This window comes from Sciurus carolinensis, chromosome 17, assembly GCF_902686445.1.
Source record: "Sciurus carolinensis chromosome 17, mSciCar1.2, whole genome shotgun sequence".
Lineage (NCBI taxonomy): Eukaryota > Metazoa > Chordata > Mammalia > Rodentia > Sciuridae > Sciurus > Sciurus carolinensis.
The window spans coordinates 19,967,194-19,983,509 of NC_062229.1; the positions used below are offsets into that span (position 1 = coordinate 19,967,194).

Sequence of the window (16,316 nt, forward strand, 5' to 3'; positions counted from 1 at the left end):
GCCTTTTTTCCTGAAATGGATTTACGTGGTACTTTGTCTCACATTCCAGTTTACCTGACCTTCCTCAGTCACATTTTTAGCACAAATGATGCACACATGACACAGGCGGGAATGGGAAGCAAACCTCGGGTCACCAAGCTTTTCTTTTCTCAGTATTTGTGGCAGAGTTCATCGGTCCAATGCCTGGCATGGCTCATTTTGGGAACAAAATGGTAGTGGGCCGAAGCAAGGGTCTGGGTTATATAGGCTTCGTTTAGGGTGGGACACGATGTTAGTTTTGGGCTTTCATTGTATTGGAGTCAGTGGATTCATTAGAGTGGACCAGGAATGTGGACAGAGAATATCCTCTGGCTTATTGTATTGGGTTCAGCTGACCCATGAGGGTTGTTGGTCAGTTGCCAGGCAGGTGGGAGTCCCTTTTGAGTCCCTTTACTCTGGCTGAGGCCTGGGATTTGAAATGACAAAAGCTTATGGAAAATGTCCTTGGATTTATTCTCCATATCCTTCACAAAGGCATCTAGTTCTTGAAGGTGAATTAGAAATATTTTATAGAAATCAGGGAGAGAATGAATCTATAACTATTGACTTCCAAAATAATTTTTTTTTTTACTTCTCAGGTATTAGATAGTGTTAAAGTCTACCAGAATAAACCACTACTTTATCCAAGGGGAGACAGGTAATGGGAATTGAGCCCAGGGGTGCTTAACCACTGAACACATTCACAGCCCTTTTTATATTTTAGGTAGTGGCAGGGTCTTGCTAAGTAACTCAGAACCTTGCTAAGTTACTGGGCTAACTTTGAACTTGAGATCTTCCTGCCTCAACCTCTGGAGCTGCAGGGATTGCAGGCATGAACAGAGCACCTGACAGTATAAGACCATTTTAAACAGGTCATTTATTTTGAGGCATGTTGATGAAGGACAGACAAGTCTGGACACTGAGGAATCAGCAGGAAGCAGGTTTATTGTCTGCAGCCAGTCCAGAGAGGGGCTTTCACCTAAATCAGTTATTCCCTCTGAACCCTGAGTCCAGAAAATGTTAGAACTTTATACCCAGTATGCAGGGGAGGGGGGCCTCAGGCTCACAATTTGCAGAAGTCTACATATAAGTAGGCTTTTAAAAATTTTAGTTCACAGAGTGCCTCCTCTCTAATTTTTTAAATTCTTATTCAGAGATTTTTACACACTACCACAAAAGCAGAAGTAACATCATGAAGCCTGTGGCCAAATTTAGTTATTGCAAGACAGAGGAACAGGAAATAGGAAGCATAACCACAATTGAACTCTTGCAAATCTTCTTGCTGATAGTCTAAGAATGGTTATGGTGGGGTCTCTGGAGAAGCTTAATTAAGATTTTTGGTGGAGAAGGAGGTGCTGCTACCATTCTGCCACTCAGTGATGTGCCCCATAATTTAATCTTTTAAATTAAAGAGCATCATTGTCATCTTCTGGGCTTAAAGCCTCATATAATGCCGAAAGCTTTGCTGTTGTCCTTTCAACAGCTGCTTGCATTGTAGACCTAATAGTTTTAATGCACTGGGAGCCAAACTGATGGGCAATAAACAGGTGAACAGCAGAATACCCACTGTACCAATGAAGCTCTTAAATCTACCAAGAGTTGCAAAGTATCCTCCAAATAGTGAGCTTGGCTCCCAAGCTTTAATGCCCTGCCAGCTTTGAACTGGCACATGAGCTAGTTTCCCTATGTTGCTGGCTTTGTCTTTAACTGCCTGTCCATTCTCATCTATTTGGATGCACCAGTCTGAGTTGTTGCACTTTCCACATACTCCCCCTTCCTCAGCCAGGAGGCAATCAAATGCCAAGCGATTTTGATACCTAGTTGTTCACATTTGGGTGTGTTGTGTGACTAGGAGGTTAAAGGCTGTGACAGTCTAATTAGTAATAACTTCTAGTACATTTTGTAAGTGAATAATCCTGTTTAGCAGTAAATAGGAGTTCTGTAGCTCCAACTGCCATCTTGTGCCCAGGTAGCAGGACCACACGTGGCAATAATCCTCTGGGGTGGCCAGTCATCTTCCCCCCAAGATTGTTGACCTCCCAGATCAAGTCCTTTCCCAAAGGACCTCTTTTTCCTTGGCCCTACATCCTCATACAAGGGAATCCCGAGGTCTTTTCCAGTTGCATTGGGCAGTAGGAAAAATCCAGGTTTAATAGTACCAATAGCACATGTTCCCCTCCAATTTGTAGGGAGGTGGGTATATGCCTTTTGCCCACAGATCCAAAATAGTTCATCACGTACTTTCCAGTTAGAAGGAGCTGGATTTCTCCAGAATTTATGGATCACACGAATGCCCTGAAAAGACCTGATTTGGTTAGTGTCTGGACAGGTACAGTTAAAAAGAACTGTTTTCTTAGTGGGCTCTCTGTATATTAGACAATAAATGCCCAGCCAGCCTGGGTTATCTGCCCCAAACCAAGTAGGTTTCATTGGCCACCAGGTGGCATTCCAAAACAATATTCTATTACATGGGGTTTTAGGGACACTTTGGTGTGATAGGGTCCAAATCTTCCAATACATTCTGCCAAATACTTCTGAAATGAGGACCCCCAGCCTTGGGGCCCTTCAGTTTTTGGTTCCACATTGGTCTTATTCCATAGTAGTAGGGAATAAGCATCTAGACTTATTCCAGTGCAGGTCCATTCTTCACTCATGAGGGCTCCTCCGCAGACCCAACAGTTTTTAACCCAAAGTTTTGAGCAATTCTTTCTGCTAGGTCCTAAAAGAGATGATTTTTTTCCCCAATGAAGAAAGGTTCAAATTTGGGCTTAATCTCTCATATAGTTTGGCAGCAGGGCTAGGGTTTGTAGTGGGGCTTGGTGCGATTGATCTTGAGACACTTTATATAAAATTTTCCCATGTCAGAGATTGAGGGTCTCCTGGTGAGCAATACCAATAGCAAATTCCTTTGGTAGGGGGTAAATTCCCTGGGCAAGTTGTAGCCCCCTTATATTGGGTTTGATCCAAGCCCTGTAGCCTCTTTTTCCTTTCCAGAGACAGTCATCTACCTATAGAATCTCTCTGGTGGGACAGGTCCCAAATATATGTTTTCTATCACCTGTTAGATATAATAGATCAATTTGACACATGGTTCACATGATTTCCACTGTTGGGTCAGGAGTACAGCAGAGCCCCCTAAGATTATCAAAGTAGACCAGAGTAAATGATATACGAACATTTTGGTGAGCATATGTTAAATATTGCACGATAACAAAGTCAAACTAATAACACCAAAGAAACACTAGAAAATCCATATAAGCAAACTAAAAATGTATAAAGGAAATTTTGTTACTAAGATTCCAGTCATTGAGAGCTACCCATTATCAAATCAGTTGCAAAACCCAAATAGAGAACTATGTAAGTGACTGTAAGAAAGAGATGGCAATGCATTACAGCATAAGAACTGTCTGAGAGCCTGAAAAAGTTCATTTGTCAAATTTATCTTCCACCAGGCCCCCAGGTGACTGAAGTAGGGCTGTAGCTTCTTCCTCAAGCTTAGGGCTGTGCAGGCTCATGAGCCCTTGGAGTGACTAGAGCAGGGCTGATGTCCTTTTCTGGCACTTCCTTTCTCCAGATTGGTCAGCTTCAGGGGTGCAGCAGGCTCTGGAGGGCATGCCCCATCCACAGCTGCAGGCTTGAGCCAGGTGTAGTGAATCTAGGAACATATCTCTGCCACTTTTACTGCAGTGGGGTGAATAAAATAACAGTGAACGGACCCTTGCAAAGAGGTTTCAGGGGCTGAATATTCCATTCTTTGTCCCAGACTGCATTTCCAGTCTTGAAGGCGTGTGGGTCTGTGGTCAAACTTACTGGCAACCTTTCTCTAATCCATTGGGTGAGAACGTGTAAAGTTTTTCTAAAGCCTGAAGCTGTTGCCTCAGTGTTAATTCTCCTATTTCACTTAAGTCTCCCTCCAATCCTCTGATAAGTGGAGGAGGCCTCCCATACATTATCTCACAAGGAGACAATCCAGTCCCCTTAGTGGGAGTGGATCTAATTCTTACAATGCAATAGGGAGGAGTTCATCCCAACATAGGGGTGTCTCCTGACATACTTTACCCAGTTGATCTTTTAAAGTCCTACTCCTCCTTTCAACTTTACCAGAAGTCTGTTGCCTGAGGGCAGTATGTAATTTCCATGTGATATTTAAACTCTTGACCAGTAATTGTATCACCTCTGCCACGAAAGCTGGCCCATTGTGTGAGCCAGTAGTTTTTGGGATACCGAATCTGGGAACAGTTTTCTAGAGGAGCGTCTGGGCCACCTCCTTAGCCCTCTCAGTGTGGGCTGGAAAGGCTCCAACACAGCCAGGGTCAGAACACAGAAAAACCAAAAGATATTTATAGGCCCTGAGCGTGAGAGTTCAGTGGAGTCTACGTCCAGGTCTTCAGAAAGTGCTCCTCCTATAGTTTGGATTCCTGGTGGAAGCCTGGGCCCCTGGCAAGGATTGTTGCAGGCACAAATCACATTGCTCACAGATCACCCAGGAGATGCTTGTGAGCTGGGGGACATAGAAATGCTGGCTCAGAACAGTCTCAAGTGCCTTTGAACCGATGGGTGTCCCTGTAGAAGTCTGTGATGAAGCAGGGGCTGGAGTCTCAGGGATGGCTATGCAGCCATCAGAAAACCTCCACCATCCACCCAAGAGACACCTTCCTTCTTCAGGCTTAAACCAGTTACTCTCATGTTGGGAATACTTTGGCTTCCTTTCTCTTATAGGGTCAGGCAGCTGGACAACATTTAAGCCTGGGACCCCATTTCCTTCCTGTTTCTTGCAGGCCACTAATCTGGCCTCTCTGTCAGCTCTCCAATTGCCCTGGGCAAGTATGGTGTTTCCTCTTTGGTGGTCAGCAATGCATAATCACACCTTTTCTGGGAGCCCACCCTGAATCCAGAAGATTAAGAATTTCCTACCCTTTTTTATACCTTTTCCCCTGAGTTAATTAGCCCCTTCTCTTTATATAAGGCCCTATGTACATGAAGGGTGGGGAATCAAAGGAATGAACAACGTATTCAATGAAGTAATATCAGAAAATTTCCCAAACCTAAAGGATGGAAAGGAAAATCAAATACAAGAGACTTACAGAACACCAAATGCACAAAATTACAACAGATCACAGCAAGGCACACTACAATGAAAATGCTTAACATACAAAATAAAGATAGGATTTTGAAGACTGCGAGAGAAAAGCATCAGATTACTTATAGGGGGAAACCAATACAGATATCAGCAGATTTCTCAGCACAGACCATAAAAGCTAGAAGGTTATGGAACAACAAATTTCAAGTTCCGAAAGAACATGGTTGCCAAGCACGAATCCTATACCCACCAAAACTAACCTTCGGATTTGAAGACAAAATAAAATTCTTCCACGATAAACAAAAGTCAAAAGAATTTACAAATAGAAAGCCGGCACTACAGAACATTCTCAGAAAAATATTCCATCAGGAGGAAATGAAACACAACTGTGTCGGTCAGCAAAGGGAAAAACTACCTTAAAGGAAAAACCAACCAAAGGAGAAACCAAGTCAAGGTAAAAACCAAAAATAAACCCAAAGGACTAGGAATACAAAACATATCTCAATAATAACGCTGAACTTTAATGGCCTGAACTCATCAATCAAGACATAAACTGGCAAATTGGACTAAAAAGAAAGACCCAACAATATACTACCTTTAAGAGACTCATCTCACAGATAAGGACATCCACAGACTATAGGTGAAAGGATGGGAAAAAATCTGCCATGCACATGGACTCTGTAAAAAAGCAGGGGTTTCCTTCCTTATTTCAGATAAAGTGGACTTCAAGTCAAAGTTAGTCAGAAGCGATAAAGAAAGACATTTCATACTGCTTAAGGGAACCATAAATCACGAAGTCAGAAAAATCATAAATATTTATGCCTCAAACAATGTGCATCAAACAATGTAAATGAAACAAATCCTTCTCAATTCCAGGAATCAAATAGACAACAACACAATAATTCTGGGTGACGTTAACACTCCGTCATCACCACTGGATTGATCTTCTGAACAAAACCTGAACAAACCGTAGAACTCAATAACACAATAACTTAACAGACATATATAGAATATTCCATCCATCAACGAGTGAATACACTTTCTTCTCAGCAGCACATGGAACCTTCCCTAAAATAGACCAGAAGTAATGCCACAAATCATACCTTAGTCAATGCAAAAAAAAAAAAAAAATAGAGATACGATCTTACGTTCTATCAGATCATACTGGAATGAAATGAGAAATAAATGACAAAATAAAAACCAGAAATTACTCCAACACCTGGAGACCAAATAATATGCTATTGAATGAAGCATGGATAACAGAAAACATCAGGGAGGAAATAAAAAAAAATTGTAGAGGTAAATGAGAATGATGATACAACATATCAAAATCTCTGGAACACTATGAAAGCAGTACTATGAGGAAAACTCATTGCATGGAGTGCATTCAAGTAAAGAGTAAAAATTCAACAACTAAATGGCCTACATTACATCTCGAAGCCCTAGAAAAAGAAGAATAAATCAACACCAAAAGTAGTAGAAGACAGGAAATAATTAAAATCAGAGCTGAAATCAATGAAATTGAAACAAACGAAGCAATTCAAAAAATTGACAAAACAAAAAGTTGGTTCTATGAAAAAGTAAGCAAAATAGCCACACTAACAAAGAAGGAGAGAGAAAACTCAAATTACTAAACTTCGTGATGAAAAAGAAAATATCACGACAGACACCACTGAAATACATAATGTAATGAGAAGCTACTTTGAAAATCTATACTCCAACAAAATAGAAAATATCAAAGACATGGACAAATTTCTAGAGACATATGGTGTTTCCATACTGAACCAGGAGGACATACACAATTTAAACATATCAGTTGCAAGCAATGAAATAGAAGAAGCCATCAAAAGCTTACCAACCAAGAAAAGCCCAGGACCAGATGGATTCAAAGAAGAACTCATTCCAATACTTCTCAAAGTATTTCAGGAAATAGAAAAGGAGGGAACCCTTCGAAACTCATCCTATGAAGCTAGTATCACCCTCATAACCAAACCAGACAAAGACACATGGAGTAAAGAAAATTTTACACCGATATCTCTGAATATAGACATAAAAATCCTTCATAAAATTCTGGCAAATTGCATACAAAAACATATTAAGAAGATAGTGCACCAAGATCAAGTGGGGGTCATCCCGGGGATGCAAGGTTGGTTCAACATCCAGAAATCTATAAATGGAATGCATCACAATAGACTTAAGGTTAAGAATGATATGATTATTTAAATTGACGCAGAGAAAGTGTTCGACAAAATACAACACCCCTTAATGCTCAAAACACTAGAAAAAATGGGGGTAGTAGGAACACACCTCAACATTGTAAAGGCTGTTTATGCCAAGCCCAGGGCCAATATCATTCTTAGTGGAGAAAAACTGAAAGCATTCCCTTTAAAAACTGTAACAAGACAGGGATGCCCTCTTTTACCAATTCTATTCAACATCATCGTTGAAATACTAGCCAGAGCAATTAGACAGACTAAAGAAATTGAAGGGATACAAAAAGGAAAAGAGGAAGTGAAGCTGTCACTCTTTGCTGATGACATGATTCTACATTTCGAGGATCCAAAAAACTCCACCAGAAAATTTCCAGGCCTCATAAATGAATTCAGCAAAATGGCAGAATATAAAATCAACATGCATAAAACTAAAGCATTTTCATTTATAAGTGATGAAACATCTTAAAGGGAAATGAGGAAAACAATTCCATTCACAACAGCCTCAAAAAAATAAAATACATGGGAATCAATCTAACCAAAGAGTTGAAAGAGCTCTAAATATAAATTACAGAACATTAAAGGAAGAAATTGAAGACCTTAGAAGATGGAAAGATATCCCATGTTCTTGGATAGGCATTAATATTATCAAAATGGCCATACTTCCAAAGGTGCTCTACAGATTTAACACAATTCCAATTAAAATCCCTATGTCATTTCTCATAGAAATAGAGGAAGCAAAAAAGAAAAAAGAGAGAGAGAGAGAGAGAGGAAGCAATGATGACATTCATCAAGAACAAAAGACCTAGAATAGCCAAAACGATCCTGGGTAGGAAGAGTGATGGAGGAGGTATAACTATACCAGACCTTAATCTCTACTATAGAGCAATAGTAACAAAAATGGCATGGTATTGACAGGTAGACCAATGGTATAGGATAGAAGACACAGGAACATACCCACATAAGTACAGTTATATTATACTACACAAAGGTGCCAAAAACTTGCAATGGGAAAAGATAGCCTCTTCAACAACAAATGCTGCTGGCAAAACTGGAAATCCATATGCAGTCAAATGAAACTAAACCCCTATGTCTTACCCTGTACAAAACTCAACTCAAAATGGATCAAGGATCTAGGAATTAGGCCCAATACCCTTCACCAAACAGGAGAAAAAGTAGGCCTGAATCTCCATCATGTTGGCTTAGGACCAGAGTTCCTTAAAAAGACCCCCATAGCGCAAGAAATAAAAGCAAGAATCAACAAATGGGATGGATTCAAATTAAAAAGCTTTCTCAGCAAAGGAAACAATCACTAATGTGAAAAGAGCCTACAGAGGGGGAGAAAATCTTTTCCACACACACTTCAGACAGAGCACTCATCTCTGATGTTTATAAAGAACTTTAAAAACTTTACACCAAAATACAAAGAACCCAATCAATAAATGGGCTAAGGAACTGGGTAGACACGTCAGAGAAGAAGATATACAGGTGATCAAAAAATGTATGAAAAAGTGCTCAGCATCCCTGGTAATTAGGGAAATGCAAATTAAAAGCACCCTAAGATTTCATCTAACTCCAATTAGAATGGTGATTTTCAAGAGCACAAGCAATAATAAGCGTTGGCATGGATGTGGGGGAAAAGGCACACTCATACATTGCTGGTGCAGTTGCAACCACTCTGGAAAGCAATATGGAGATTGGTGCAACCACTCTGGAAAGGAGTATGGAGATTCCTCAGAAAACTTGGAATGGACCCACCATTTGACTCAGCTATCCCACTCCTCGGTTTATACCCAAAGGACTTAAAATCAGCATACTACATAACACAGTCACATCAATGTTCATAGCAGCTCAATTCACAATATCTAGATCGTCGTGGAGCCAATGGAGATGCCCTTCAATTGACGAATGGATAAAGAAACGGTGGTATATATACACAATGGTATATTACTCATCCATAAAGAAGAATAAAATTATGGCATTTGCTGGTAAGTGAATGGAGTTCAAAATACCATGCTAAGTGAAATAGGCCAAGCCCAAAAAACCAAAGGCCGGAATGTTTTGCCTGAAAAGTGGACGATGATATGTAGAGGGGGGATGGCTGCGGTCGGGGCAGAGAGAAGAATTAAGGAACTTTGCATGGTGTAAAGGAAAATGGGGTGTAAAAGGTGATGGAAATTTAGTAGAAAAACAGTATTATCCCATGCATATTTATGATTACATGAAAGGTGTGAATCTACATTGTGTCTAACCATAGACATGAAAAGTTTTACCCCACTTGTGTACAGTGAATTCAAATGCAGTGTGCAAAAATTTTTTAAAAAAATCTTTAATTTAAAAAAAAAAAAAGACAAAATGCGGGAGAAAGCCTTGGCCATGAAGTCACCGCCTCTTCCCAAATGACTGAACTCTGACACTATGAGGCCTTCCTTTGTATTCCATTGTGTCCTGGCATAGTCTGGACAGATGTCCCCTTCTGAGGTGTTTGTGTGGGGTGTCATCATGGCACGGTGGTTTGAAACTGTGAGCACATTTGTGACCCCAATTATTGGGGGAGAAACAGTGAGGAGACAGTGATAGTTCTGAAAAGCCTGGATCAAACTGGGCTTAACCCATTCTGCAAATAGTTCAATGAGATTGACTCGAGTTCATTAAAATACGTTGGAAATTATAATTTAGAACTTGTCTATTATCACATTTACTAATACTAGTTAATATAGTTACATTCCTCATACAATTATATAAGATCATATTATAGTTATTCCACCTCTGGGATGATGGAACATAATGAATTAAGTGCAAGAGTCCTTCAGGTGAGGTCATGTCCCAGCCCTGGAAGGAGGTGGGGCTGCGAAGGGCTGAAGCTGGAAACCATCTCTCGGGTTCTATTCAGCCAGGTAGAGGTTCGGTCCTGCTGTCGCTCAGCGTGCATGGGCGGGTCCTGGAACACTAGCCAATCAGAGTCTTGAGGTGGGCAAGAACTGTCCAATCAGAAGCGCAGCTGGAAGAGGGCGGAAACCCTCGCCTTTTGAACAGCTTCCTTCCTGGTGCCGCCATAGTTTGCCCTGCGCTTATTGCCAAGAGCACCTTTAAGGTCCTCAGCCTGGTCACTGTGACCTCCGCCCTCTACGCGCTGCGGCCGAGCCGGGAACCCCAGAACCCAGGCAATGGTGAGTGTGGAGGGCGTCGTTCCGGGAGCGGGAGCGGGTCTCCGTGAGTTGAAGGGACGAGTCGCTGTGGAAGGAGCCGGGGATCCGGCGTTCCTGCGGCGTCTGCGGTCCGAGGCCCGCTGGCCGGCTCGGCCCTGGGTCCTGCGCGGCCGCTTGGCCCGGCCCGAGCGTCTGTAGGCCGCGCGGTCCCCGCAGCCCCGCGTTTCCCCGTCCGCGGTGGCGGCGGGAGGGTCGCGGGGAGACTGGGACTCGGTGTGAGGCTGGCGCGGGTGCCCAGTGCGTCCCTGCGCCTCAGGGGGACCTGGTGACCCTGAATTCCGGAACGCTGGGGAGCCGGCTCTAAAGCCGTGACTGCCCCTCAGCCCGGGGCGTGTGGGGCGGGAAGCGAGCAGAACCCCTAGGTCCTTGTCCACAGGGCCTCCTGAGGGGAGGTCGGCGCCCGGCTCCGCGGTGTGAAAACAGATGCGAAGGGAGGAAAGCAGAGCTGCGTGTAGGAGTCGAGCAGTACAGGGGAGCCCGCCGTGACGTCCGCAGGCCCCTCAGTGGTCAGCGGAGGAGGACCTTCTCCCGAGAGGGGCGCGGAGGGCGCACCAAGAAGGTGGTGGGTGAAGGGAGGCTGGAGGGTGCGGCAGCATCTTAGATCCCAGAGCCTTTCGCCCTGATCCTTGCGTTTTGTTTGGTACCGGCCTTGAACCCAGGTCCTTAACCACTGAGCCCTATCCCCAGCACTGCCCCCACTTTTGCTTTGTTGTTGTTTTTGTATTGGGTATTGAACCTGGGGACACTTTACTACTGAACTGCACTCCCAGCCCTTCTTATTTTTTATTTTGAGACAGGGTCTCACTAATTGGCTGAGGCTGACTTTGAACTTGAGAACCTCCTGCCTCCGCCTCCCGAGGCACTAAGATGTATTTTGAGTTAATTGATTACCCTGACCTTCAGCATTTTTCTTAAGTGATCCTTCGTTTTTGTGAAATTGTTTTTCCTCTGTGTCCAACTTTTTGTTCTGTAGTAGTAGTATTTTTTTAATTTGAAATTGATTATTTGTGTTTGGTTTTTAGAAATCGATGGATTTTTGCATTTTAAGCTAGTGTGTGTTTTACATCGTTGCAACACTCCCATATTAATTTCAGGAGTTTTTGTTGGTTCTTTGGGATTTTGTGGGTAGGCGGCAATGGTCTGTGTGAAGAGTCATTTTTTGTTTGTTTTCAGTCTCAGTGCCTATCATTATTTCTTATGCTTTCTCTGTACCTATTGGTTTGATCTTAGGGTTTTGTTGTTTAGCTTGTTGAGGTGATCAGTTACATGAGTTGACTTTTAAATGTTGGTCATTGTTAAATACTTACAATAGAGGCTGGGCTTGTAGTTCAGTGGTAGAGCACTTGCCTAGCATGTGTGAGACACTGGGTTCGATTCTCTGCACCATGTACAAATACATGAAATAAATGTCCATTGACAACTAAATATTTTCTAACTACTTATAATAATTCCTACTTGGTTTTATTGGATCATTCTGTTTGTATAAGGATAGATGTAAGTTGCCATTATTTTTTAGGATTTTTTCTTCTTTCTCTCTTTCCTTCTTTTCTTCCTCCCTCCCTCCCTCCTTGCTTTGTTTCCTCCTTCCCTTCTTCTCTCCCTCCCTCCTTCCTTACTTCCTTTCTCCAGTACTAGCGATAAAGCCAGGAACTCATACATGCACTGCTCTACACTGACCTTTCCCCAGTCCCTATTGAAGATTTTTTCATGTTTATTCACCAAAGCTTTGTCTTCTCTTCCCCCTCCTCTGTGCTGCGACTGAAACCCAGGGCACTATCACTTATTTATTTATTTTTGTTGTTTCTTATAATGTCTGTCTAGCTTTGTATCATGACACAATGGGCCTCATACATTACTAAGTAGTACTTTTGAATCTGTTGCCTGGAAGAGATTGTGATATTTGATGTTGTTTATCTTTCCTGCTGTGAGTTTTTGTGATTGTTTCTTTCCAGAAATTGGTGATTTCTTCCAAGTTATTTTTGTGTGCTTTGAGTATCTTGCTCTTGTTTTCCCAATTATCTGATATAGTACATTAAACGAGTTGAGGTCTTTTCTAACATATGCATTCATTGTTCTAAAATTCTCCCTATGCACTGCTTTTTCTATATCCCATAAGTGATGTTAAGATGTTTGTTTCTTTTCACATATTGTGAAATACTTAAATTTCTTTGGTGGTGTTTCCTTCGATGTATGTATCATTCAACCATGTAGTGTGTAATTTCTTGGACATTCTCCAGTTATGTTTATGCTATTGATGTCTGGCTTCATTTCAGTATGGTCTGAACATGAGCAACTGTATGATTTATAGCTGCGACTCATGCAGTATGAACAAAGGATCTTGAGTAGGGGTAACAGGAGATGGAGAAAGTCACAGAGACAGAGAACCCAGAGACATTTTTAAACAAATCTGGGGCCAGGTGGGACACTGCACTGTGATGGAGGAACAGTGACCCAAAACTAACTCTGCAAGTTTATAATATTGGGGCTCCTGATCAGGAAGTTTAACTCTGGGGACATTGTAAATTGTTCAGTTCTTGTGAGTTACTAAGAGGCTTCTTTGTGTACTATAAGTAACAGAACTAGAAAATTTTGAGACTGTCCTGCTCTGTACCCAGAAAATCCGCTGTACTGGGACATTTGATAGCTGTTAGCATCACAGCGCAGTGTCAAGGCTGTTCACATCCTCACCTTTTGGCAATGAATGTTTCCCAGTCTTGGCTTTTGCCAATACCACAGGATCAGCCCATGACTGGTTTCTCTTGTGCTGTCCACAGTTTGTGCTTCTTTCGATTTGTTAAGGTGTGTCTTGTAGCTCAGAACATGGTCCGTGTTGGTAAATATTCTGTATTGTGGTAGAGCAAGATGGGAACTTTAGCAGCTTAAGAGCTGACAGACTGACACCCAGAAGCTCTGCTTACTGACATTTAAACATAGAGGCTTGCGGTGACTAACAGGTCCCTGTAAAAGATAACTGTAGTAGCAGAAGCAGGAAACCAAGCAATGGGGACAGAACAGTTCCACTTTAGGCTTAGTGCAATAAAAGTCCCTAAGCTGTATGACCTAAGAGTCCCTGGGCTGTTGACAAGCTTGCACCCATGTAAGAAATGTAGAATGCACCTTCCAGTAGAATGGCACCAACTCCCTTGCCTTGATGTACCCCAAATGTGGTGTATAAAAGTAAAAGCCCTGCTGTGCTCAGGGCTCAGGCTTGGGTATTATCACTCTGGGCCATGTTACCATGAATGAAGTGTTGCCTCCCGATCTCCACCCTCTCACTTCCCACTACAGTGTGATCTTGAGAAAATGTATACTAAAGGCAGGATGTAGCTCAGAGTTAGACACACTTAGCTAGTATTTGCAAAGCCTTGGATTCAATCTCCAGCAATACAAAAGGAGGAGGAGACAAAAGTGACATACTCTGTTGTTGTTCTATAAAAGAAGATGTGTCTAGTGGATGTCTGATGCTCTTGATTTCAATTTTGCCATTACTAATTTTCTGCCTTCTTGATCTGCCAGTTGCTGATAGAGATATGTTGAAATCTCAAATGTAATTGTGAATCTGTGATTGATCCTTGAGTTCCATGTTTCTGCCTCATGTGGTTTGATCCTCTGTCTAGGAGAGTATATATTAAGGATTGTTATGTCTTCTTGTCTTCTTGGAGAATCAGCTGTTAGATCATTATTTATTCCCTTTGTTCCTTATTATTTTGTTTGAGGTATAGTGTGATTAGTACAAAATCAATAGAGCTTCCAAAAGTGTTTTTGGGTCAGTGGTTTATATTTAATTCATCATTGTCTTCATGTTGATCTTATTTTAGAAATGTTATACATTTTTAATAGCTAAAAATTGAATACGTTTGTAATGATGCTTTCAGCCAGATATTGTGGGGCATCTACCTGAATGGCTTAGGAAGAAGATGGGAAGTCCAGAACAACCCTGTGCAACTCAGACCCTGTCTCAAAATAAAAATTTAAAAATGCCTTCAGAATGTAACTCACAACTGAATGCTCCTGGCTTCAGCCCCACGTATACACATGTACATACACACACACATACATATATATATCACACAAACAATATTAGCCATTGATGCATGGCTAAATTGAGCTTCTTATGAAATATAGTGCTTCCCATATCATTTCTGGGATGACAGCACTTTAAACATAATCCTCTAATGATTTTTCAGAGTATAACACAATGATCTTCCCTGTAGTCACCATATTATGTAATAGATTTCTTGAATTTAATCTCCTATGTAACTGAATTTTGACTCCTGAGCTGCTGTCTTGATAGTTGAAAATGTGTTTTTGTTATAAAGTACACAAGGTTGGATCTTGTTTTTTGTCAGTCTGTCAGCAGAACATTCCCAGTGAAAGTGATTATTGATATAGTTGAACTAATAAATATATTTGTAACTACTTTTTGTTTGTTTTACTTTATGTGATCACTGTTCCTATGTGTTTTTGCCTCTCTCTAAAGAACTTATTTCCATAAGGCAAGCCAAGGAGACACATTGGTGAAAGTCTGTGAATTTTATTCTTTGTTATTTTCCTTCTTCAGCATGCATAATTTCAATCATTTAACTTCATATTTATTGATTCTTTGTTCTTGCTCCAGTATGCCACGCAATACTGCTAGTGATGGTGTCATAAGTTGTTCGAATTGTAACTTACTATATGTTCTTTTTTGTTCTTTTTGTTTGGTGGTACTGAGGATTGAAGCCTTATCACAGAGCTATGTCTCCAGCCCTTTTTATTTTTTATTTACTGTTAGGGTTTTGCTGCATTGCAAAGGCTGGTCTTGAATTGTGATCTTTCTGTCTTAGTCTACTGACTCAGTGGGATTACAGAAGTGCACCATCTTGCCCAGCAAATGTCTTTGTCAACTAAGTTCAGATGCTGAAGTTTCTTAGAAATGACTTTTCTTACTCATTTTTCCTACTGTCGAGCCCTCTTTATTATTATTATTATGATTCTTCTAATTATTTTTAGTTGGCATGGGGTGATGAACCACTTAGGGTAGTTTCATGAATAAACCATATCCCCAGTCCTTTTTTTATATTTTATTTGGAGATAGGGTCTCACTGAATGTCTTAGCGCCTCTCCAAGTGACTGAGACATGTTTGAAATTACGAACCTCTTGCCTTAAGCTCCCTAATCTTTGGGATTACAGGCATGCACCACTGCCCCTGGCTCTTTATTATTCTTAGATTTTTTTTTTTGGTTGTAGTTGATATGGGAACATTTGAAGAGACTAATGGGTGTCTAAATGAATTCGATTCTCCTCTTTCAGTGTTTGAGCAGAAATATTTGATGCAGTTGAATCTGATTTCAGCCCCTGGTTTGAAGGTGATGGTAAAATTGAAACTACAGTGGCAGTGAAGTACATCAGTTTATCTTCACATTTCTGCATAAACCTTTGTTGTTTTTCTGTGATCTTCAATGATTATGTTTATTTTACTTTTTCCTCAAGCAAGGACACAAATCTCTATGGTGTTTTATACTGAGTGAAGATGTGTAGTGTGTCTTTAATCCTGTTTTCATTTTTGTTCTGTACATTAATTGTGTGTGTTTGTGGATAAAGGGTAGTGGGAATCAAACCCAAAGCCTTGAACATGCTGGGCAATTGCTGTAACATTGGCTTACATCTCCAGCCCTTTTTTATTTTGAAATGGTGTTCGCTAAGTCACCCATGCTTCCATGGATCTTGGGATGCTCTTGCCTCTGCCTCCCAAATAGCTACTAGTATAGGTGTGTGCCACTATGCTTTGGAGCGCACTAATTTTTTTTTATCCCATA

The 16,316-nt window shown here is 41.2% G+C and overlaps 1 protein-coding gene across 2 annotated transcripts in view; it reads left to right on the forward strand.

Annotated features, from left to right (window-relative positions):
- Positions 1-16,316, forward strand: part of LOC124969514 (zinc finger protein 709-like) — a 109,941-nt gene that overhangs the window by 18,554 nt on the left and 75,071 nt on the right. The gene's annotated exons all lie outside the window — the stretch shown is intronic.